At 34.1% G+C, this 26,692-nt stretch overlaps 1 long non-coding RNA gene across 2 annotated transcripts in view; it reads left to right on the forward strand.

Annotated features, from left to right (window-relative positions):
* LOC110256225 (uncharacterized) overlaps positions 1 to 26,692 on the forward strand; it is a 686,264-nt gene that overhangs the window by 349,195 nt on the left and 310,377 nt on the right. Inside the window, exon 8 of one of the 2 annotated variants that reach the window (XR_014824955.1) lies at positions 10,016 to 11,797. The exons of the other annotated variant lie outside the window; for it this stretch is intronic. This is a non-coding gene — a long non-coding RNA (uncharacterized LOC110256225). Of the gene's footprint in view, positions 1 to 10,015; positions 11,798 to 26,692 lie in introns of those variants that run through there. 2 annotated transcript variants of the gene reach the window in all.

Here is a 26,692-nt window from a genome sequence, read left to right on the forward strand (position 1 = left end):
TTATTAACAATGCAGGGTGTTGTGGGCAAATTTTTGACCCTTACCCCAGCGGCAGTTGACATTTCCTGGGATAGGGTAAATGGGGAGGGTTATTTGCCCTCCATGGAGGCCAACAGCTTTTCTATCATTTTAAAGTGAAATATAGTTGGGGGATTAACTGAGGGTTTTGCTCATACCCATTTTGCAAAGAACTTTTGCTGTTAGAAGTGAAAGGTCTAGGGCATTCTTTGAGTTGTGTGCCTGTCTCCTTGTGGAAGCTCATTACAACTTTGTACAGGGCCTGGAAAGTAGACAGTTTTCTCCAAGGGCTCCTGCCATATCCTCAAATTTTAACAAATTTATGAATGCCTACGCCTTGAAGTGCAGCTCTATTAAATTTCTTAACCTGCTTTAAACTTTGTTTTTCCCTGAGCTGTACAATATATCTTTGTTTTTTGTGTAGTTTATGCATAGTAGTTTGTTTCTCTTTCCCCTATATTGTCCCTTCCCCTTTTGCTCTCCCTATGGTAACAATTTTTTCCCATATATGTGAGTCCATTTCATTTTGCTCTATACATTCATTTTTAAAAAATCTTTTAGATTCCACATATAAGTGATATCATACAGTATTTGTCTTCTTTCACAAAGTATAATGTTCTCTAGGTCCATCCACATTGCTACAAATGGCAGAATTCATTCTTTTTTATGGCTGGATAATCTTCTATTTTATATGTACCGCATTTTCTTTATATGTTAATTTATTGATGGAAACATGGGTTACTTTCGTATCTTGGCTATTGTAAATAGTACTGCTATGAATATTGTGGTGCATGTACTTTTTCAAATTAGTTTTTTCATTTTTTCCAGATATACACCCAGGAAAGGGATTGCTGGATCATATGGTAGTTTCATTTTTAGTTTTAGGGGTTTCTTTGCTTTTTTTTTAGGGCCACACCTATAACATATGAAGATTCCCAGGCTAGGGGTAGAATCGGAGCTACAGCTGCTAGCCTACTCCACAGCCATGAGAGGTCTGAGCCAAACCTGTAACCTACACCATGGCTCACGGCAATGCTGGATCGTTAACTTACTGAGCAAGGCCAGAGACTGAACCTGCATCCTCATAAATACTAGTCAGGTTTGTTACCACTAAGCCACAGTGGCAACTCCTATTTTTAGTTTTTTTAGAAAAACCTCCTTTCTGTTTTCCATAGCAAATTACATTTTCACCAAAAACCTATACGGGTTTCCTTTTCTTCACATCCTTGCTAAGATTTGTTATTTGTAGACTTTTTTCTGTCTTTTTAGGGCCATACCTACAGCATATGGAGGTTCCCGGGGCAGGGGGTGGGGGGAAAACTGGAACTGCATTGCAGGCCTATACCACAGCCACAGTAAGACCAGATCCAAGCTGTGCCTGTGACTTACACCACAGCTCATGGCAATGCCAGGTCCTTAACTCCCTGAGCGAGACCAGGGATCAAGCCTGTGTCCTCACATCAGATTTGTTTCCACTGAGCCACGACAGGAACTCCGTTATTTATAGACTTTTTAATGTTAGCAACTCTGATGGGTGTGAGGAGATTTCATATTGTGGATTTGATTTGCATTTCTCTGATAATTAGCAATGTTGTGCATCTTTTCCTGTGCCTATTAGCCATCTACATGTCTTCTTTCTTATTTATTTTATGGCTGCAGCATATGGAAATTCCTGGGCCAGGGATTGAATCACTGCAGCTACAGAAATGCCAGATCCTTGAACCCTCTGCCCTGGGCTTTGGATTGAACCTGTGCCTCCACAGCAACCCAAGCTGCTGTAGTTGGACTTCTAACCAAATATACAACAGCGGGAACTCCTATATGTCTTCTTTAGAAAAATGTTTATTTAGGTCTTCTGCCAATTTTTAATTTTTTTTTTTTTTGGTCTTTTTGCTATTTCTTTGGGCCGCTCCCGCGGCATATGGAGGTTCCCAGGCTAGGGGTCGAATCCGAGCTGTAGCCCCCGGCCTATGCCAGAGCCACAGCAACGCAGGATCAGAGCCGCTTCTGCAACCTACACCACAGCTCAAGGCAACGCCGGATTGTGAACCCACTGAGCAAGGGCAGGGACCGAACCCGCAACCTCATGGTTCCTAGTCGGATTCATTAACCACTGCACCACGATGGGAACTCCTTTTTTTTTTTTTTTTTTTTTTTTTTAATATCTGGTTGTATGAGCTGTTTATATAGTTTGGATGTTAATCCCTCATTGGTTATATCATTTGCAAATATTTTCTCACATTTTTAGGTGGTTTTTTCCCATTTCATTAATTATTTCATTTGCTGTGCAGAAGCTTTTAAGTTTAACTATGTACGATTTTTTTTCTTTTGTTTCTTTTGCATTAGGAGACAGATCTAAAAAAAATATTGCTATTATTTATGTCAAAGGGTGTTCTGCCTGTGTTCTAGTTTTATAGTTTCTGGTCTTACATTAAGATCTTCAGTCCATTTTGAGTTTATTTTTGTCTTTTCACCACTGTATATTCTTTCCTCCTTTGTTGTAGATTTATTCACCTTAGGGGTGTGGGTTTATCTCTGGGTTCTTTTTTTCTGTTCCATTGATCTCTGTGTCTGTTTTTGTGCCAGTACCATAATAATTTGATTACTCGAACTTTGCAGTATAGTCTGAAGTCTGGGAGGGTTTTACTTCTAGCTCTCTTCTTTTTTTCTTAAGATTACTTTAGCAATTCAGGGTCTTTCGTGGTTATATATTATTTTAGAATTATTTGTTCTAGTTCTGTGAAAAAATCATAGGTATTTTGATAAGGATTACATCAAATCTGTAGATTGCTTTGGGTAGTATTGTCATTTTAATGTTAGTTCTTACAATCCAAAAGCATAGGATAGCTTTCCATTTCTTTCTATCAATTTCCTTCATCAGTGTTTTCTATTTTTCAGGGTATGTCTTTTACCTCCTTGGTTACATTTATGCCTAGGGTTTTTATTCTTTTTGACATGATTTTAAATGGGGCTTTTTGTTTTCTTTTTATTATAGTTAAGAACTATAATAAAAAATAAAGTATTAGTGTATAGAAACACAGCAGATTTCTGTACATTAATCTTGAGTCCTACGGTTTCCTGAATTCATGTACTAGATCTAAGTTTTTTGGTGGTGACTTATGGGTTTTCTAAATAAAGTATCTTGTCATCTGCAAATAATGACAGTTTTACTTCTTCCTTTCCAATTGGATGCCTTTTTTTTTTTTTTCTTTTTCTTGCCTGATTGCTGTGGTTAGGGATTCCAATACTATATTAAATAAAAGTGGCGCTAGTGGACCTCCTTGTCTTCTTCCGGCATCTAGAGAAGAGGTTTTCAGCTTCTCACTATTGAATATTGTATTGAGTGTGGGTTTGTTATAAATGGGCTTTTGTATGTATGTCGAGATATGTTCCCTCTTTATCTACTTTCTGGAGAGTTTTTATCATGAACGGATGTTGAATTTTGTCAAATGCTTTTTCTGCATCCATTAAGATGACCATGTGATGTTTCTCTCTCCTTTTATTAATGTGGCTTATCACATTTACTGATTTGTGAATGCTGAACCATCCTTGTGTCCCTGGAATAAATTCAACTTTACTATGGTGTATAACTCCTTTTATATATCATTAAATTCATTTCACTAATATTTTATTAAAGATGTTTTCATCTATATCAACATACCGGCTTGAATTTTTTTAATTTTGCAGTATCTTCATTATAGTAACAGAGTAATGGTAGCATCTTAGAATTAATTAATGTTCCATCCTCTTTGATTTTTTTGGAGTAGTTTGATAAGGATGGTTATTAGCTCTTTATATAGTGGGTTGAATTGTCCTATGAAGCTGTCCAGTCCTAACTTTTTTTCCTTGGATTTTTAAAATTATAGATTCAATTTCACTGCTAGTAATCTCTCTGTTCAAATTGTTTATTCTTGATTCAGTCTTGTCAGATTTTATGTTTCCAGAAAATTGTCCATTCCTCTAAGTTGTCCAATTTGTTGGCATATAACTCTTTGTAATGTGTTTTTTTTTCTTTCTCTTTAGCATCAGTTGTCATTTCTCCATTTCATTTCTTATTTTTATAATTTGTGTCCTTTCTCTTTTTTTCCCTTTGCGCCTTGTGAAAAGTTTATCACCTTTGTTTGACATTTCTAAAATTCATCTCTTCGTTTCATTGATCTTTTCTATTTTTTTTTTATCTGAATTTTATTTATTTCCTCTCTGATCTTTTTATTTCCTCCCTAGTACTGACTTTGGGCATTGATTTTTCTTCTTTTTCTAATTCTTTTAGGTTGTAGGTTGGATAGTTCATTAGAGATTTTTTTCTGTTCCTTGAAGAAGGCTTATATCACTGTAAGGTTCTCTCTTAGCACTGCTTTCACTTCATCTCAAAATTTTGGAGTGTTGTATTCCCATTTACATTTATCTGAGGTACGTTCTGATTCCTTCTCTGATTTCTTCATTGACCCATTGCTTTCTCAATAACATGTTATACGGTATCCACATGTTTGTCCATTTTCATTTTACTCTCTGTTAATTGATTTTCAGTTTCACACTGTTATGGTTAAAAAAAATTCAATATAATTTCTCTCACTTAAATTTGTTGAGTCTTATTTTGTGGCCCAGCATGTGGTCAATCCTGGAGAACATTGCATGTGCACTTGAAAGCATGTGTATTCTGCTTTTTGGGGATGTAAATAATATCAATTAAATCCAATGGTCTATTGTATCATTTAAGACCATGGTTGCCCTACTGATTTTCTGTCTGGATGATTTGCCCTTTGATGTCATTGGGGTGTTAAAATCCTCTACCATTATTTTATTTGTCAGTTTCTTCTTTTAGTCTGTGTTTGCTTTAATATTTACAAGCTCCTGTATTAGGTACATATATGTTAATGAGTATAATTTCTTCTTGTATTAATCCTTTTATCATTATGTAATGTCCTTCTTTTGTTATAGCCTCTGTCTTAATGTCTATTTTGTCTGACATGATATTGCCGTACCTTTATTCTTTTTGTTTCTGTTTGCAATGACATTTAATTTTCCATCCTCTCACTTTCAGTCTTTGTGTGTTTTGAGCTCTAAAGTGTGTCTCTTGTAGGCAGCATACCAAAGACTCTTGTTTTTTTTTAATCCAATCAGCCACCATATGTCTTTTGACTGGATCAGTTACCTCCTTTTTATTTAAAGTAATTGTTGCTTGGTGTGTGCTTATTACCATTTTATTACTTGTTTTCCAATTATTTTTATAGTTCTATATTCAGTTCTCATTTTTGTTTCTTCTCTTGCTGTTTGCTCCATTTTTAAAGTTATTTTTTACACAGAATGTTAAGTTGTAGTTATTTTCCTACAGTACTTTAAACGTCTCTTTTATCAGCTTCTGACTTCTTTTGTTTCTGTAAAGAAGTCTTCTACCACAAAAAACTGAAAAATAAAAACCATATAATCATCTCAATAGATGCAGAAAAAGCTTTTGACAAAATTAAACAATGATTTTTGATAAAAACTCTCCAGAAAGTGGGAATAAATGGAAACTACCTCAACATAATAAAAGCCATATATGGTAAACCCACAGCTAACATCATTCTCATTGGTGAAAAACTGAAAGCATTTCTGCTAAGATCAGGAATAAGACAAGGATGTCCACTTTCACCACTGTCATTCAACACAGTTTTGGAAATCCTAGACAGGGCAATCAGAGAAGATAAAGAAATAAAAACAACCCAAATTGGAAAAGAGGAAGTAAAACTATCACTGTTTGCAGATGACATGATAGTACACCTAGAAAATCCTAAAGACACCACCAGAAAACTGTTAGTCATCATCAATGATTTTGGTAAATTTGCAGGATACAAAATTAATACACAGAAATTGATTGCATTTCTTTTTTATTTATTTATTTATTTGTCTTTTTGTCTTTTGTTGTTGTTGCTATTTCTTGGGCCGCTCCCGCGGCATATGGAGGTTCCCAGGCTAGGGGTCGAATCGGAGCTGTAGCCACCGGCCTACGCCAGAGCCACAGCAACACGGGATCCGAGCCGTGTCTGCAACCTACACCACAGCTCACGGCAACGCCGGATCGTGAACCCACTGAGCAAGGGCAGGGACCGAACCCGCAACCTCATGGTTCCTAGTCGGATTCGTTAACCACTGCGCCACGATGGGAACTCCTGATTGCATTTCTATTTAGTAACAAAGAAAGATCAGAAAGTGAAATTTGGGAAACCATCCCATTTATCATAACATCAAAAAAAAAAAAATACGTAGGAATAAACCTACCTATGGAGGCAAAAGACCTGTACTCTGGAAACTGTAGACACTGATGAAAGATTAAAAGATGGCACAAACAGATGGAAAGATATAACATGCTCTTGAATTGGAAGTATCAATATTGTAAAAATAACTAAACTACCCAAGGCAGTCTACAGATTGAATGCAATCCCTATCAAATTACCAATGCCATTCTTCACAGAACTAGAACAAAAAATGTTTTAAAATTTGTATGGAAACACAAAAGACCTCAAATAAAGTAATGTTGAGAAAGAAAAATGGAACTGGAGGAATCAGGCCTCCTGACTTCAGACTATACTACAAAGCTACAGTAATCAAAATGGTATTGTGCCGCCACAAAAACAGAAATATAGATCAATGGAACAGGATAGAAAGTCCAGAAATAAACCCAAGAACCTATGGTCAACTAATCTATGACAAAGTAGGCAAGAACACACAGTGGAAGAAAGATAGTCTCTTTAATAAGTGGTGCTTGGAAAACTGGACAGCTACCTGTAAAAGACAGAAATTAGAACATTCTCTAACACAGTACACAAAAATAAACTCAAAACAGATTAAAGACCTAAATGTAAGGCCACAGAGTATAAAATGCCTAGAGGAAAACATAGGTAAAATGTTCTTTGACATAAATCACAGCAACATCTTGTTTGATCCACCTCCTAGAACAATGAAAATAAAAACAAAAATAAACCAATGGGATGTAATTAAACTTAAAAGCTTTTGCACAGTGAAGGAAACCATTAAAAAAAAACAAAACAAAAAGATAACCCACAGAATGGGACAAAATCTTTGTAAACAATGCAACTGACAAGGGCCCAAACTCCAAAATATATAAACCTTTCATACAGCCCAACAACAACACTGACAACAGCAACAAAGAAGACCCGATCAAAAACTGGGCAGAAGATCTAGACATTTCTCCAAAGAAGACATATGGATAGCCAATAAGCACATGAAAATATGCTCAAGATCACTATTAGAGAAACGCAAATCAAAACTACAATGAGGGACAATCTTACACTGCTAAGAATGGCCGTCATTAACAAGTCTACAAATAACAAAAGCTAGAGAGGATGTGGAAAAAAGGGAACCCTCCTTCACTGTTGGTGGGAATATAAATTGGTACAACCACTGTGGAGGACAATATGGAATTGCCTTAAAAAACTTAATATAGAAGTACCATACAATCCAGGAGTACCCACTCTTGGCCATATATCTGGAAAAAACTTTCATTGAAAAAGATACATGTACACCTATGTTCATTGCAGTACTATTCACAATAGCCAAGACATAGAAACAATCTAAATGTCCATCAACAGATAAATGGATTAAGGAGATGCAGTACATATATACAATGGAATACTACTCAGCCATAAAAAATATAAAATAATGCCATTTGTAGCAATATGGATGAATCTAGAGAGTCTCATACCAAGTGAAGTAAGTCAGAAAGAGAAAGACAAATACCATGTGATATCACTTATTTGTGGAATCTATGGCACAAATGAACCTATTTACAGAGCCCAAACAGACAGACAATGAATTTGCCAAAATCTCTGGTTTGCTTTTCAAAGGTGTTTTTTGCTTTAGTGTCTTTGCCTCCAACTCCACGAAGCTGCAGAAATTAATAAATGTCTTCAGGGAAAAACTGTCTAAGTGCAAGATATTTAACATTGTCATTATAGTGTGTAAGACTCTAAAAGCCATGCAAGTTTCTCTTTTCTAACAGCATATATTTACCAGGGCAAAGCTCAAATTCTTTATCTCTTACATGCAGATTGACATAAACTTTCCTGAAAAATGGCTGCTAAGACTGTTGATTCATCTCTATAGTTCTCTCCTCTTTCAAATTTTCATAACTCTTGTCTTCAATGATTCAGCAGTTCTCAAAGCTTTAAAATAGTTACTTTTTTCATCCAACTTTTCTTTTTGTCCTCAGTGGAAACACATAAATTTTGAGATGCTCCATTATACTCTATATATTATAATTAAATTAATGCTAGATTATTCTTAAATATTCCACATTTTAAATAGCATTTAAGAAACCAAACTTGAGTGGATATTTAACTATGCAGGATACTACCAATACAAAAGACTTAAAATTATCTAATGAAGTATTACATTCTACACATGCTAAATTCACACAAGCATGAGTAATGACAATTCATTAAAGTCTATTTTTATAAATATTATCAACCAAATTTCTTTCAAAATCTATCATACATAAATAACATACTTATTAAGACTTATTTTAATAGAATATTATTTCTAATAACAGAAAATATGTAATATTAAAATGTATGTTTTATTTCTCAATAGAGAAAATATGGTTTTATTGGGATGAAGATACATCATTTTCTGTTCTTGTTTTACTATTTTTGAAATGTCAATAAATCACAATGTTCTCATAAAATAACATTTGAGTAGGGTTTGTTCTTTATGGAATTCTGTCTGGCTTGATTCCCTTCCCCTCTACAACTCATCCCTAAACCTTTTACTTTCAGTTTATATTATCTCTCTATTTTTACAGATAATTCTTCAAATGTCCTAAAATGAATTAGAATATGATCCAGCATTTACTCAGACCCTACTCCACATTCTTTTTTTTTTTTTTTTGTCTTTTTGTCTTTTGTTGTTGCTATTTCTTGGGCCGCTCCCGCGGCATATGGAGGTTCCCAGGCTAGGGGTCGAATCGGAGCTGTAGCCACCGGCCTACGCCAGAGCCACAGCAACGCGGGATCCGAGCCACGTCTGCAACCTACACCACAGCTCACGGCAACGCCGGATCGTGAACCCACTGAGCAAGGGCAGGGACCGAACCCGCAACCTCATGGTTCCTAGTCGGATTCGTTAACCACTGCGCCACGACAGGAACTCCCTACTCCACATTCTTATTTGTGATAACATAATTACTACATATCTTTTATTTAAGCCAGGGATGACAAATGAATTTCATCTTATATGGCAATTCTAATCAAATGGAAGAAATTTCTTAAGCTGTCTGTAAAGACTGTCAAGGCATATCCAAGCCCAATCTGAAAATATAACAACGTAATTTAATAAGGTTTGTTATGCATTGGAAGGAGGAATAGTATAGACAATTTCACTGGATCTTGAGTACTTAAAATCGGTTACAAAGCTAAAAATTTTTTAAAGATTCATTGATTGACTAGTTGAACTTTACTGAAAACTCATGAATGCAATTACTGAAACAATGATTTCTAGTTTTATTAATGACTATTCTATTTTAGAAGGGATTGTTTCCTCAAATAAGTAGAGTATTTCATTTGACCCCTCTCTTGACCTCCTGTCTTATGTTTCTTGATATCCCACTGTAGGACTTCCTAATGTGTCTTTTGGGAAATACTAAATAATTTTTACTGAATTTAATTGATTTTATTTTAAACTATAAATAACCTATATCTGAAATGCTTGTTATTAACATTTCACAACAACCTTATATTTGACAAAGAATATAAGTAATGACTTAGCTACAGAGAAAAACTTTTCATTGATGAAAATATAGATGAAAGTGGTTAAGTGCAAGTAGATGTAGAACACCTATTGTTTAAACTATTTTTGAATGATTATTAAGTTCTTCCCAACCTATTGGGGAAAATAAATTGCTAATTGAAATTCTTAAAAAAGGGCTTTGAAATATAAAGAAGCTACGAGTGGCACTCTTAGATGATCCTCTATTAAGAATTATCTTTTTTTTTTTTTTCAGAGAACTAGAACAAACAATCCAAAAATTTATATGGAACCATAAAAGACACAGAATTGCCAAAGAAATCCTGAGGAACAGAAACCAAGCAGGAAGCATAAATCTCCCAGACTTCACACTATATTACAAAGCTTCAGTAATCAAGACAGTGTGCTACTGGTACAAAAACAGACATAGGGAACATGGAACAGAATAGAAAACCCAGAAATAAACGCAGACACCTATGGTCAATTAATCTTCAACAAAGGAGGCAAGACCTGTGAAATCAGATTATTATGATCATTATACAACTACAGATGTGATAAATTCATTTGAGTAATAAAAAAAATAAAAAAAATTAAAAAAACAAAAAAAATTAATTAAAAAAAAAACAAAGGAGGCAAGAATATAAAATCATAAAAAGACAGTCTTTTCAGCAAGTGGTTGCTGCGAAAACTAGATAGCCACGTGTAAATCAAGGAAACTGGAACACACCCTCACACCATGCACAAAAATAAACTCAAAATGGCTGAAAGACAAATATAAAACAAGACACCATCAAAGTCCTAGGAGAGAACATAGGCACAACATTCTCTGACATCAACTGTACAAATGTTTTCTTAGGTCAGTCACACAAAGCAACAGAAATGAAAACCAATAATAGACCAATGGGGCCTAATGAAACTTACAAGCTTTTGCACAGCAAAGGAAACCATAAAAAAACAAACAAAAATAACATATAAATTGGGAGAAAATAATTTCAAACAATGCAACTGACAAGGGCTTAATCTCTAAAATATACAAGCAGCTCATACAACTTAGCTGCCAAAAAACCAACAACCCAATAGAAAAATGGGCAAAAGACCTGAATAGACATTTCTCTAAAGAAGATATATAGATGGCCAACAGGCACATGAAAAAATGTGCAACATCACTAATTATTGGAGAAATGAAAATCAAAACTATATAAGTACCACCTCGCATTGGTCAGAATGGCCATCATTAACAAGTCAATAAATTACAAATGCTGGAGAGGGTGTGGAGAAGAGAGTACCCCCCTGCACTGTTGGTGGGAATGTAAATTGGTACACCCACTATGGAAAGCAGTATGGAGGTACTTCAGAAAACTAAATATAGAACTACCATATGACCCAATAATCCCACTCTTGGGCATATATCCGGACAAAACTTTTCTTGAAAAAGACACATGCACCTGCATGTTCATTGCAGCACTATTCACAATAGCCAGGACATGTAAACACCCTGAATGTCCACTGACATATGAATGAATTATGAAGATGTGGTATATATACATAATGGAATACTACTCAGCCATAAAAATAAAAAATAATCCCATTTGCAGCAACATGGATGGAACTAGAGACTCTCATACTAAGTGAAGTAAGTCAGAAAGAGAAAGAAAAATGTCATATGATATCACTTATTTCTGAAATCTAATGTACAGCACAAATAAACCTTTCCACAGAAAAGAAACTCATGGCCTGGAGAATAGACTTGTGGTTGCCAAGGAGGAGGGAGAGGGAGTGGGATGGACTGGGAGTTTGGGGTTAATAGATGCAAATATTGCATTTAGAATGGATAAATAATGAGATCCTGCTGTATAGCACAGGGAACTCTGTCTAGCCATTTGATGGAACATGATGGAGGATAATGTGAGAAAAAGAATGTATGTACATATATGTATATATGTGTGACTTTCACTTTGCTGTATGGTAGAAAATTGACAGAACACTGTAAATCAACTATAATGGAAAAAATAAAAAATCATTAAAATAAAAAAAAAGTTGTTGCTGGTTGCTCTTCTGTTTATGACATACAGTGTAATTAAATCCACCTTCAAATGCACTGCTTTGCTTATAATACAGGTACCTTATAATAAAGTTTGCTCAGTTCCTCCTTCTCATCTTTCATTATATTGCTGTCATTCATTTCACTTGTCCATGTTCTATAATCACCCAATACATTGTGACTATTATTATTTTAAAGTTACCTTTTAGATCATTATGAATAAAAAAATAGATTTATTTTGCTTCATTTTTTCTCTAATGTTCTTCCTTCCTTTATACAGATCTGCCTTATTATTTTCCTTTTCCCTGAAGAATTTCTTTTTTATTTTTTTATATATAATGATTTTTATTTTTTTCCATTATAGCTGGTTTACAGTGTTCTGTCAATTTTCTACTGTACAATATGCCTTTTCTTTTTAACATTTCTTACAGATTTCATATAATGGTGGTGAATTCTATAGTTTTTTTTTTCTAATCTGAGGAATTCTATTTCTCTTTCATTTTTGAAAGATAATTTCACCAGATATATTATCCAAGGTTGATTTTTTTCCTTAAGCCCCTTAAATATTTCATTCCACTCTTTGCTCGCTTGCATGACCTCTGAAGAGTTCACTGTAAATTCTATCTCTGTATTATTTTTCCTCTATAGGTAAAATTGCTATCTTTTCCTCTAACTTCTTTCAATATTTTCTTTGTCTTTTGTTTTCTGAAGTTTATTTAAATTTTTAATTTTTAATTTTTTTGTCTTTTGGCTTTTTAGGATCGCACCCACGGCATATGGAGTTTCCCAGGCTAGGGGTCTAATTGGAGCTGTTGCTGCTTGCCTATGCCACAGACACAGAAATGCCAGATTCGAGCCACATCTGCAACCTACACCACACCTCACAGCAACGCTGGATCCTTAACTCACTGAGTGAGGCCAGGGATCGAACCTGCGTCCTCATGGTTCCTAGTTGGATTTGTTTCCACTGTGCCACGATGGGAACTCCTGTTTTCTGCAGTTTATATATGATATGACAAAGTCTAATTGTTTTATCTTTTTTCCTTGGGTATCCTGTTCTATTTTTGTCATTATCTTTTCTCTTTGCATTTCAGTTTGGGAAGTTGCTATTCACCTGTATTTAAACTCACTCTTTCCTAGACTGTATTCAGCCTATTGATGAGCCCAAAGACATTCTTCAGTTCTTTTGACTCTTCTGATTCTTTCTTAGATTTTTCCATCTCTCTTCTTACATTACTTACCTATTGTTGCTCATTGTCTACTTTTCTCATTAGAGTCCCTATTCTAACATTTGTGTCATATATGAGTCTAGTTCTGATCCTTGCTTTGTCTCTGGAGAATGTGGTTTTCCCTCATAGAATGACTTATCAATTTTTTGGAAAGCTGAATACTAGGGGAACTGAGGCAAAGAAACCTTTAGTGTGAACTTTATACTGATGTGGCTAGGAGTTGGGCTCTATGCAATATTTGCTGTAGGTATGTGTGCCAGAGGCTTCAGGTTCCTCTGATGTCCTTTTCTCCCCTCTTTCTATTTGAACTTCCTTAACTACTCTTCCTCAGAGAGAGTTTGTGACTTGGAGTTCTGTTATCTGTAATTCTGTGACTATAATGAGCCTTGTTGTCAGGGTAATCATGTGTGGGAGTGGAAGTATGCTTTAATCTTATGATTAAATCTCAGATTTTTAGTGACTCTTTGTCCTTCACTGTGGTGACTCTGACCTTCATGATGTTCTTAACTTTCTCTCTGCTTAAGTGAGATGGTAAAACTAGCAGGGGCTAGAGTGGGAGCAGTGCTCTTACTTCAGATGGGACAAAGTTCTAGTAAAATATTTTCCCCTGAAAATAGACCTTTGTATGGAAACCCTCTGAATGTATTACACAACGATCACTCTTTCAGTACTTCTGCCAAAGCTATGATATTTTTCTTGGCTCTTCGTTGAAAGAACATTGCGGGATTTCTGGAGGTAAAGCCCCCCAAACTGTGTCTCTATACTCACCTGAGACTGCAGCCCCCAGGAGTTTCTCACTCTTGTGCTAATCCATGCTCAGCCTCTAGCAACTCATCAAAGCCACCATAGAAATGTACCTACCAGTTTACAGCTTCAGTGGCTTTTACTCCAGATAAGCAGGTCTTGGCTGTGACTCTATTCATTTATCTTTTTAGATGTTAGGGTGGAGGTTTACTTTGTGGCACAGTTGTATGATGGGTCCAAGAAAAGCCATTATTTTCAGATTCATTTTTTTTTCTTGTTTTAAGGACAGGCGTGACAACATCCAAGCTCTTTTCATCTTTTCATGTAGGAGCCAAAACCAAAAGTCTTGGGAAAATTTTTTTCTTTAACATAAGCATTCCTGAAAAATAAGGTAAGTGAAGTTCTTCTTGGCCTGGAGATAATAGGAATAGAAATAAAAGTGAATTTAGAATGATTTTCATTTTTTCATTCTGTGTATATATGATTGCAATATGCATTATGACTTAAAATATTAATATGTATCATATGCTATCTCAAGCAGATGTGAAATTGACTGGTACAAGAAAACTTACCTGCCTTTTTTGGTATTATTAGGAAAAGAAAAAAAATAAACCAAGAAAATAGCTCTTTTTTCATAAACTCAAACTCTAGATGTAAGTTCAAAGAAAGATTCTTACACTTATATGTACTTGGCTTATAAAACAGGATTTTGCTTTAAGTGTGAGTAGCATAGAGTGCGACTTTCCAAAAGACATACATCCCGAAGTTCCCATTGTGGTGCAGTGGAAATGAGCCCAACTAGTATCCATGAGGATGCGGGTTCGATCCCTGACCTAACTCAGTGGGTTAAGGATCTGACATTGGCATGAACTGTGGTGTAGGTCACAGATGCAGCTTGAATTCCACCTTGCTGTGGCTGTGGCATAGGCCGGCAGCTGCAGCTCCTATTTGAACCCTAGCCTGGGAATTAACACATGCTGTACTTGTGGCCTTAAAAAAAAAAAAAAAAAAAAGGGCAAAAAGACATGCACCCAATGTCATGTTAGGCTATTTTATATACAAAGACTTAGCTGTTCATCTATATCCACTTTTAACATGATCTTTAAACACAAACACCAAAACCCACTGTGTTCTTTTAGCAGTTATCTCTATCTAGATTAACAGAGTTATACCTAGCACACAGTAGGTACTCAATATATGTCTGATGAATTGATTATTTTGATATTATATGAGTGTTCCAATGTTAGATTCAACTGTCTTCCTAAAAAAGTGAGGAACCAGTCCACATTTTACCTGAAAAATGTAGGTCTCTTCTGACCCCAAGTACTTAATAGCCGATCATGTAATAGCTGATGTCCTCTGCTTGTCCTCTTCTGAATGTATATTTTCCTCACAGTCTGATTTTATAAAGAACAGACTTTTGGTGAAGGAAAGGACTTGCTTCCTTTATTCAGAATGGTGGGTTGAAAATTATTCAACAGGAATTGATCTAGTTATGATTGTTAAGCTGATCAGATTTATCTTGGGCAACATTTCAGAAATCTTTATTATTTCCTATGGGCTGTATCTCTTCTTTCTAACATCTAAAGACCACAGACCTTTATTTGGCCCAATAATTTAGGTTGATCTGAAATTATTAGTCATATCTTCTTTTTCTCTCCAGCAAATAAATTTATTTTGTTTTGTTTATCCATGTGACTCATCTCAATTAGGTGTTGGGTGGAAAGGAAACAGCTCTAATTGACACAGACATAGAAAGGACTGACAGTTTTCCAAGGTTCATTTATTTGCTATAGAGAAGTAGGTGGTTATAACAAAATGGATCTGTGATTGAGTTTTAAGGGGCCATTTGTCTAGTGAAAATGGGATCATTAAAATTCCATCCAAAGCTGAGGCCAGAGATGGGATAGGGATCACAACTGGGATTGGAATTAGGATTAGTCTCAGTTCTGGTCTCTGCTCTGCCCTAGAATGGGAGAGCACTGACGTGGATAGATAAAGATAGTTCATGCTCAGAGGGTGTTATAACCAGGAATAGAGTAGATGAGGTTATAGGTCAGACAAATTTTGGGACAGAGAGCAGCAATGTCTAGAAAGCCAGGTATACTACCAGTACCAGGTGCTGAATATAGGTTAACACTTCAGCAGAAGCTCTTGAAGAAACAAATATTCTTTTAAGTGATCCAGATGCCAAATTCCTGTCTTAGATTTGGCAAAAGAGAAATAAAATCAATACTGATTGATAATTATCTTATTTTATGATGATTTGATGAAGCTCTACCAACTATATGGGTGTAAATCTGCTAGTAGTTGAAGAATTCTTGGTAAAGATAGTCATGATTTCAAATTCATAGTCTCCGACTCCAGTGCAATAGCAGAACATGCCTTTAGTAAAACCCATATATTACATGTCCTATTGGATTCAAAACATAAGAATTCTTCGTGTCAATGCCATGAAACAACCATTCAAGAAAAATTTGTATTATGGAACAGAAGAAAGCAATGCCTGTGTGTTTTTTTTAAAAAATAAATAATTTCATTAAGAAGGAAAACAAAAACAAAAACAAAAAGTAGAAATAATCTTAAGATTGTTGGAAACATATTTTTAAGAAAATCCTAAAACTCCTTTGTCCTTTCATGACTCTGTGGTGGGTCCATATTTATTTCCCCATGCATTTTGAGAACCAAATTCACTATATTCCTTCATTAGGAAAAAAAAAATGGTTTTGCAAGAAAAATGGTTTTGCAAGAAAAAGACAAACTTCCAGTAAAAACCTGTTAATATTAACTAACTAAGCAAAGAAATTGACCTAACCATAAAAATATGGAACCAAGAAATTATAGCTTTGAGTTACTGGGATTGGGAGGAAATTGAGAAGATTTTTGAAATTTCGGTACCGGTCATCACTTCAAATCAGAGTTAGCAAAGATTAACTGCTAAAGGAAAGCTGAATCTAATATTTTCTAAGGTTCAAAATAGAGAAACCAAAAAGAAACAATAGTATATTATTTACATTGTATAATAAAATTTTCCCTTAAAAAACTTTATATAATGCACATTCTGGTTGAGAATGAATTTGTTCTTTTTGAATAAAGGAAGTTCTCTGCTATATTTATTGAAAACCAAAAAAAAGTTTTACTTAGCTAACACTTTAGCAAATTGATTAAGCTACAAAATCATAGTATTTCAAAGCCCATCAGAGAGTTGAGAATGCAAATATAAAATGGGTGTATATAACTGTATGTGTGTGTATAAATGTTATTTCATATTTACTCTCATTAAATTATTCTTTTTTTTTTCTTTGTCTTTTATGCATCTGTGGTATACGGAAGTTCCCATATGTGGCCTATACTGCAACCACAGCAACACGGGATCCAAAAACTGCGTTGGCAACTTAAATCACAGCTCATGGCAACACCAGATCCTTAACCCACTGAGCAAAACCAGGGATTGAACCAGAATTCTCTTGGGTACTAGTCAGGTTCATTATCACTGAGTCATGATAGGAACTCCCTCACTAACTTATTCTTCAGTGCTTTTTATTGCTTCTCATAAATTTGGGCTTCCTATGGTACTATTTTCTTTAACCTGAATTATTTATTCTGTAGTGCAGAACTGTTGGAGAAACATTTTTTAGCTTTTTAACTTTGATGTCTCTAAAATTTCTTTAATTTGCCTTTGTTTATGAAGCATATTTGCATTGAAGATAGAATTCTAGTTTAACAGGTTTTTTTTGTTGTTGTTGTTTTCTTTCAGTACTTTCAGAACACATATTTTTCCTGCAATAAGCCATCAATCTTCTTGTTTCCCTGGGTGTAAATGAATTGTCAGTCTTTTTTTCTGACTGCTTTTATGAATTTCACTTAATCCTTAGTGTTCAGAATTTTAACTAAGATCTTCTTAAGTATGACTTACTTTGTGTTTATCCTATGTGGTTTGCTGAGGTTCTAGAATGTATATATATAGGTTACTATCTTTTATCAATTTTGGAAAAATCTAGGTATAATCTCTCCAAATATTTCTTCTACGCCATTTACTTTCCTTCTTCTGGGATCAGTTACATGTTGTTAAACTGCTCAATTTTATTGCCACAGATTTTAAATGTTCTTTTCCATTTCTCTTTTTTTTCCTCTTTGTATTTTTATTTGAATAATTTATATTTTTATTTACTTTGATAATAAAATATAATGTTTATTCTTGAAATATGTAAAAGAAGAACCAAATAAATGAAAACTCTATAGCATGTTTATGGCAATGAATCAATAATATTTAAAAAGTCAATTAACCCAAAATTAATCTATAAATTCAGTGCAATTCTTAAAAAAATAAAAATTTCTCATGAGTTTACAAATTGATAGCTAAAATTCAAATCAAAACACAAGTAGCCAACAAAAGTAAAAGAGAGTTTTGAGAAAGATATAGTGGAAGAAAACATCCTATGTGATATCAAGATATATAAAAAAGCTATAACAATATAATAATAAAATTGGTGTGATATTGATGCCTGAATTGGAAATCAATCCATGGTACAGAAAATAAGGGGCAGAAGTAGATACAAATATTTAGATCTGGTAGATGATAAGGTTTCTTTTTCAAACTTCTGGATGAAGTTGGGTAGTTGAATAAATATTACTTGGATAATTGTCTGTAATAAAAAATAAAATTTGGTTCTTAGTTTACACTACACCCTTGAAAAAAATCCATGTGAATTAAAGATGTAATATAAAATATAAAACTGAATTTTCTAGAAGAAAATATTGAAATATATTTCATTGTCTCAGCAGAGTTTTATAAAAGATAAAAATGCATAAACCACAAAAGAAAATCATGTTAAATTTGATAACAGTAAAGTGAAAACTTCTATATGACAAAAACAAATCTAAAAGGCAAGCTACAAACCAAGAACACTTAGTGCAGTATTTAGCTGGCAAAGTGTTTATATCTGGAATCCATAAATGAATCCTACAAATCAGTAAGGAAGGGATGATTCCATAGAAAGTAAGTAAAGTAACTATATGAATATAACTTTCACAGAGAAGGAAATTCAAATGAATAAATATATATTTTGGAACTTACTAAAATGCAGAGTGATTGAAAGACTAGGCCATGGTGATGAGAAAGATCTTATGTAAAGTGAAAGATTGGTGATTCAAGGGAAAGTAGAGGAAGTAAATGTTCCAGAGTAATCAGGAGCACATAGGTGCCCAGAGTCCAGATTGAAGAAGCACTTCATGCTGCATGGCCCCCTCCTCCTATGATAGCATACATGGAAGGAAAAGATGCAAGAGATACAGGGGAGTTTGTATGTTAGATTATCAGAATTTAGTTGATTCTTTTAGGGTGGATTTTTCTCTCCCTCTGTGAAGTAAATGGTAATATCATTAGTTAAATTAAGTAGATAAGATTTGAGGTTGAGAGAGAAGTAGATATTTGATGGTAGAAAAGAAAGTTTGAAATAATTTTTGGAGAAAGTAGGAAAGCAAGTTGATCAGAGAAAACGACAAGGTTTATTATTCCAATTTTTTAGTGAGACCTATCATCCAAAGCAGATGGTTGAGTTTATATAGATCAGTTTTTCTGAGAAAAGCAAAGCAAAAAAAAAAAAAAAAAAAAAATCAATGGTTTTTATCAGAATAATTACTGATATTCTGGAGGATGCAATATGACCTGTAAAGGGAGATAAAATGTCATAAGAAGATAAAAATGGAAGAGTGAATGAACTTGTGAACCCAAAAAAGGGTAGTATAATGTTCACATATGAGTAAACTAAAAAGATTAGGGATTGTGAAGGAAGTGAGTAATTTGTGTGGCGGCATGTTCTAGAATGTAACAGATGGAGAAAGTTATTGTTAAAGATATCAGGGTGTAGTAACTTGTCCACATGAATAGTCAATGAGCTGGAGAAGAAAACCATGAGCCTGAGGTCAAATTCTTAAGGCATGTGGGGAAATGACTGGAAATAGAATGCAGTGACAAGAAAGTGGAGAGGGCCATACAACATCTGGAATACTCTCTCCTGAAACAGAGAATTGTGATATAAACACAAAGCAGTTACTTCTGTGGGTCTTCAGGAATACATATATGATTGCAAATTGTGTTCTGATACATCATCATATGAATAGAAGCAATAAAACAAGCAGAAACTTTAAATCAAAATATAAAAATTCCACATAGGGATGTCTTATAAGAATGTGGCCTCAGCACTATAGAGAATGAAAGCAAAAAATCTAATATGTTCTTCTTTTGGTTATTAAAGTTACTTGACAGGTCCAATATCCGGCTGGAGTCTTCTACTGGCTTGAAGCAAGCAAGAGTTCTGAGTGTTTTTGTCCAGAAAAACTTGGCTTGAGATAACTTTTGGCAGTGCTCAAAGTTGAGTAACTAGGACATAAAAGCAGGGCTGCTCAAAAGACAGCCAATGAGCCCAGCCTCCTGCCTTGGGCAATGTATGTCCTAGTCAGAGTCCTTCTCAAGAATTCATGTCATCAGAAGTAAGTGGTTTTTTCTTATTGAAGAAGACATTGCTTGCAAACATATGCCAAATAGTGTCCGAAGAAATGAATCAAGGTATAAAATCTGGGCGGTCTTTTGAGTTGATTTTGTACATAGGACAAAAGAAGCATTTGTGAGGTGGCTGACCATCTGTGAAGGGAATTCTTTTTTCAGTCCGGGGGCCATTCTGGAATAGGCAAGGAGATCACTCAGCAATACTGGGATTTGAATAACCATATTTTATTTTTTTTTCCAGGAAAGACTTATCCCATAGTCTAACACTGTCTGTTTCTAAATTAGGACAGGCAGTTACTATAACTCTATGGCATTAATAGGTTTCTTTTGGGAAATCGTGTCCTAGAGATGTACTGTTTGATAGCTTACCACTGAGCATGTTCCCTAAGGAGATTATATGAATGAAAAACTAAGCTTGCTTCTGTGAGGGCCACAAATGAGAGGGCTCCAAGTTCAATCCCATCTCAATGGTTTATCCCTCCTTGGGTTTAATAGCTACTCTCTTCTATCCCAGCTCTGGAGCCATCTTTTAACCCCAAAAGACTGGCAGGGAGTGGTTTTAAGCCAAATCAAAGATTATGAAGTGTCTATACTTCTGTGTGTGTGTTCAAGTTCTGTAGACATGATCACCAATTTCAAGAAGATGTACTTTGTCAAACCACCCACATGTTAATATCCGAAATATCTTATTGTACATAAAAGTCATTGGATACTATCCTGTGGTTACATCAGACCTAGAATGTTTTGATTCTATGTCCTCACTTTATGTGGATAACCAAAATCTGATTGTGTTTAGTAATTTGCTTAGCCATAGAGCTAGATAGTGATAGAGCCGACTAACACTCAAGTCTCTTGATTTTCAGTCTAGTGTATTTTAGCAGTATCAACTAATCTTGACTTGTGTTTTCCTCTTCTTAGTCTTTGTGTCTTCCATGGGATGCCTTCGACAGTGCCATTAGACCAAAACCTACAAATTCTTACTGTGAAATACTTTAAAGCATAAACAACTCCAGAGACTATTTTAAGGAAAACACATACACCTACCTAGGTTTAACATATAAACATTATGCTTTTGCTTGTCTTTCTCTTCCCCTCAATTCTCAGAGATAACCATTGTGCCAAATTTTGAGTTTATTATGCCAATTCAAGTTATCTTCTCTATCATCTATCAATTTATTAATCTATCAATCCTTCTATTTATCCATATACATCCACACATATACTCACACATATATAATTCTGTATCTTTATGTTGTTCAATATAATGTCTTTAATATTGTCTTAGCCTTATCCAGTATTCCATTGTATGGATGCACCAATAGTATTTCTTCATTCTCCTATTAATAAGTACAATTTTAAAAATCCTTCATAATATACGTAATGTTCCAATGAATGTATTTTTGAATATCTCTTTGAGCTCATTTGCAGCAGTCTTCTTAATCCTCTGAGGTAAAATTGCTTGTTCAAGACCTGTGGTTGCCAAGGGGCAGGGGGAGGGAGGGGGATTGTCTGGGAATCTGGGGTTAATAGATGCAAACTCCTGCCTTTGGAATGAATAAGCAGTGAGATTATGCTCTATAGCACTGGGGAACTATATCTATTCAGTTATGATGGAGCATGATGGAGAATAATGTGAGAAAAAGAATGTATATATGTATGTGTGACTGGGTCACATACAGTAGAAATTTGACAGAACACAGTAAACAAACTATAATGGAAAAAATAAAAATTTAAAATTAAAAAAAAAAAAAAGCTTGTTCAAGGAGTACATGTACATGTGATGGGTAGGATAATGGCTACCCTAAAGATACCCTCGGAACCCAGGAATATGTTACCTTACACAGCAAAAGGGACTTCACAAGTGTGATTAAGGTTGAGGATCTTCAGAAGGGGAGATTGTCTTGGCTTACTCAGGAGGGCCTAATCTAATCACATGAATCCTTGAAATCAGAAGAGGAGGCAAAAGAGAGTGTCGAAGGCTACCACCTGAAAAGAATTCAACCAGCCATTGCTGGTTTTGAAGAAGGGGGAAGGGAGCCATGAGCTGAGGAATGGATGCCTCCAGAAGCTGGAAAATGAATTCTCTCCTAAAGCCTCTGGAGAGAAAGGCAGGCCAGCAGAGAGATACCTTGACTTTAGCCCTGTGAGACCCAGTACAGACTTCTGACCTCCAGAACTGTAAGCTAACAAATTTACATTGTTTTAAGCTGCGAAGTTTAGTAATTTGTTACAGAGCAATAGAAAAAATAATACAGCATATTAAACTTTGCTAAATCTTGCTAAATTTCCCTCCAAAATAGCCATGCGAATTTCTGTGCTCACTGTCAATGTATGAGAATCCCTGCGACGCCTTAACTTTTATAAGCCTAAAGTATCGCCAGACTAAAATTTTTGTCTGCTGAGTTTAAAAAGTTAGGTAGCTGTAATTTGAACATGGTTTTAACTTTCATTTCTCTAATTATTTGTGGTTTGGGGCATTTTTAACCTCTGTGTTATTGACTATTTGAATATTCCTTTACTTGAATATCTTGCTCATGTATATTGCTCTTTGTTCATATTGGGTTATTTTTTATCTTATTTATTTGTAAATATTTATATATTCTAAATATAAAATCTTTATTGGTAAAATCCTATGCAAATATAAATTCCTACTCTGGCTTCCTTTAACTCTGTTTGTGGTATTTCATTAAATAGAAAGTTTTCATTGTAATGTAGACAAATATATCATAATTTTTACTTAATAAATTTTGCATTTTCAGTCTTATATCTCCTTCAACCTCAAGATCAGAAACATATTCTGTATTTTCTTTTAAAAGTTTTAAAGTTTTGCTTTTCATAATTTAGGGCATTCAAATATTTAGAATTGATTGTTTTTTATTTGGATACCCAGTTCTAAAACTGTTTTAGAAAAATTCACTCTTTTCTCTGATTTATAATATCACTTCTCTCATACATCAATGTATATGAATCTGTTTCTGGCCTCTCTTTTCTAGCACTTTGTTATTTTGGTTCTTGCTCTACACTATTTTAATTACTCCAGCATTAAAACATCATGATATTCTCTTTTTTTCTTATTTTTCTTCTAAATTTCTTACTTGGTCTTGAATTTTTACTCATTTATAAGAATTTCAGAATAAGCTTGGCAAGTTCCATTAAACATGCACATAAATTCTTTCCAGGATTATAGTTGAAATTGGATTAAAAAATTTAGGGTGAATTAGAGTTACTAGCATCTTTTGGATATTAGGTCTTTCATCTATTATCATAGCATAATTTTCTGTTTATTTAGTGCTATAAAATATTCAAATTGATTGTTTTCTCCATCAAAAGCTTACTATGCAATTTTGCTAGGTTTATTAGAAGGTGCTTTAATGTTTTTTAATTATTCAGAGTTTTATTCCCATTGTTTTACTCATTAGTGATTGTTCATATGTAGGGATACTATTGATTTTTTTATACGTTGATCCATATTTAGTAATTTTGCTGAGATTCTCATTAGTCCCAATTTTAAATGTTCTTGAAATTTATAATACCAGTATTTTCTCAAAAAAGATAATTTTACTGGTTTTTGTACTTGTTATACCTCTTACTTTTTAAAAACTTATTGTTTGCCTTGTATTTCCAGTGCAATGCTGGTTAGAGGGAGTCTTGGGCATCCTTATTTTGTCCCTGAGTTTAATTGGAACACTTCTGAAATTTCACATATAAGTGTGGTTTACTGTAGATAAATGGTCAGGAATAACTCCTGAAATTTACTGAATTTTTTTTATTATTCCCTCTGCTTTGGGTATAAAGATGTATTTGCATCATAAAACTGGCTGGGTAGCTTCCCTTCATTAGCTATTCTCTGGAACATTTAATATAGTTTGCATTATTTGTTTCTAGAAGCTTTACTATTTTTTAGATAAGTTTGTATAACATTAAATTTACTTGATGATTATTATATCTTCCTCAGGCAATATTGTTAACTTATCTTTGGAAAGTTGTAAATTTCATCAAAATCTACAAATTTACTGGCATAAATGTCTTCATAATGTTTTTATGATAGTGAAAAAAAAACTCCCTTGAAATATAATTGTTTCCCTTTTTACCATTCCCATTCCCTTTTTCCATTATTATTTTTGATGTTCTTTCTCTCACATTGATCACGTCAGTCTACTTTCTTTTGTTAAAATAAATAGTCTTTGTTTTGTCGATTTTATTTATTTTTCTATTACTATCTTTACCTTTTTAATATATTAATTAAATATCACTTTTTCTAACAAAGATGATTATTTTAGCTTCCTATCCAATATATGGACCTTAAATCACTTTAAGTATCGATGAAAAATTCCACTATATTTTAATTTTTGCAAAGCCTTTGTGTTATCCTTTTAAAACTGAAGAAGGTAATTCAATATTTTAAAAATAATTATATTAATCAATACATTTAGTAGAATCTAAGGTAAACCTTTGATTTTGCTACTTCTTTCCTTCCTTGTAAGTTTATTGTTTTCCTTGCTGAAGAAGCTTTTTAAGCATTGTCTTTTGAATTATGGATTTGTTTGTGGTAAACTTTGAAAACTCTTGAATATTTCAATATGCGTTTGTTTTGTTCTCACTATTGAAAAAAACGTCAAGCTGATCACTTAGTTTTGAAGTAAGCTATTATCTCTCAGCATTTTGAAGATGTTTCTTTGAATTGTACTGGCCTCTACTGTTTCTGCTGAGAAATATGAAGTCAGTCTAATGATTACTCCAGTTGTAGACAATCTTTTCTCCATGGTCACTTTTAAGATTTTCTCTTTATCCTTGAAGTTTTGAAGTTTTATTAAAATATATCCAGGTATGTCTAGGTCTGTGATTTTAAAAAATCCTGCTTTCTATTCAGACACACTTTGATTTGGTGACCCATGTCTTTCTTCAATTTGGAAACTTCTGGAGAAAGTTTAATAAAATGAAAGAAACCTGAAGTCAGAAGACAAAAGTAAAGGGCTATATGATTCTAGAAGCTCCAGGCTATGTGATTCTGGAAAAGCTCCTACTCTCTCTGAAGCTCAGAGTTCTCCTCTCATTCCCAGAGTGGAGGTAATAGTCAAATGAAGAAATAAATGACAATAATAGTCAATATTAGCCAAGAGTTTTCAGCAAGCCAGGCATTGTGGTAATCTATGAACACACATGCACATGCCTACATATGCACATCTCTTCACTTAAGCAAGACAACAATACTATTAATGACAAAACTGAAGTGAAGCAAAATTAAATATTTCCCCCAAGGAAATGTGAAAATATAATTTAAAGTAGAAAGTTTTGAACAAAAAGTTATTGATATTTTATCTTTCCTACTCCATTGACAGCTATATGAGAAAAAAAGTCTTTGATTTTATGTAACAGAAACTGAGCAAATGTTCCCATGAATGACTGACCTAACATGTCTGCAAATGATTATATAATAAACAGGAAAACATAACTTAAGGTTTTTAGGTTTTTAGGGATCATTTTTTTCCTAACAATGAATTTATATTCTTCTCCTCACTGCTAAATACTCAAAAAGAGATCTCGTTTGGTTTTGTATCTTTAGTTTTTGTATCATTTGTTTTTGTATCTTTTATGTCTTATGCAGTGCAAAATGTGATGTAATTTTGGTGAAAGTACTTCATATATAATTTAAAAAATACATATCTAAATTGTACATAAAAACTTAGGTTTCACTCCCAATCATGCTACGATTCATAATGATTAACATATTTTGATTTTTTGTCATTTTTCTTAATTGTGCTATGAAACACATAGCACAAAACTTGCCACTTGCCACCTTAAGCATTTTTAAGAGTACAGTTCAGTAGTATTGAGTATATTCATGCTGTTGTGCAATGGAACTTCCAGAACTTTTTCATCTTACAAAGCTGAAACCCTATTTATACCCATTAAATAAAAATTCCTCATTTCCCACTCCCTTCTGTCTCTGGAAAATACCATTTTGTGTTCTTTTTTTAATGAATTTGAGTACTTTCAATGCCTCATTCTCATTTTAAGTGCTCAACATATATTAAATGTTTCAGGTAATGTCAGGGGAAAAGTACATCAGAGGACATGTGCTTTATGATGAAAACATTCAAATCTCACTTTCACCCCACCCTGTGTGTGCCCTCCTACCTCCATATATGAGAAAGAGAGAGAGCGATAATAATTTCTGGTAGAAATCTGCCACCTAATTTCAAACCAAGAGGAACCCCTCCTTGAATAACAATTAAAAAGTAGAGGCCTTCTCTTTGAAATAGGAATTACTGCCTAAAGGACCATGTGAGAGGACGTCTATATTTTCTCCCTACTTTTAAATTTCTATTTGGAGGGAGTTGAAAACAGAAAGTATTATTGAAATTCTAAGTCTTTCTCTCTTGGGGATCTTTTTAAAACCACTTCTGGAAA

The sequence above is a fragment of the Sus scrofa genome, chromosome 13 (assembly GCF_054392235.1).
Source record: "Sus scrofa isolate SSC_HxYL_T2T_F1_AM1 chromosome 13, Sscrofa_HxYL_maternal_Yorkshire_Landrace_v2.0, whole genome shotgun sequence".
Lineage (NCBI taxonomy): Eukaryota > Metazoa > Chordata > Mammalia > Artiodactyla > Suidae > Sus > Sus scrofa.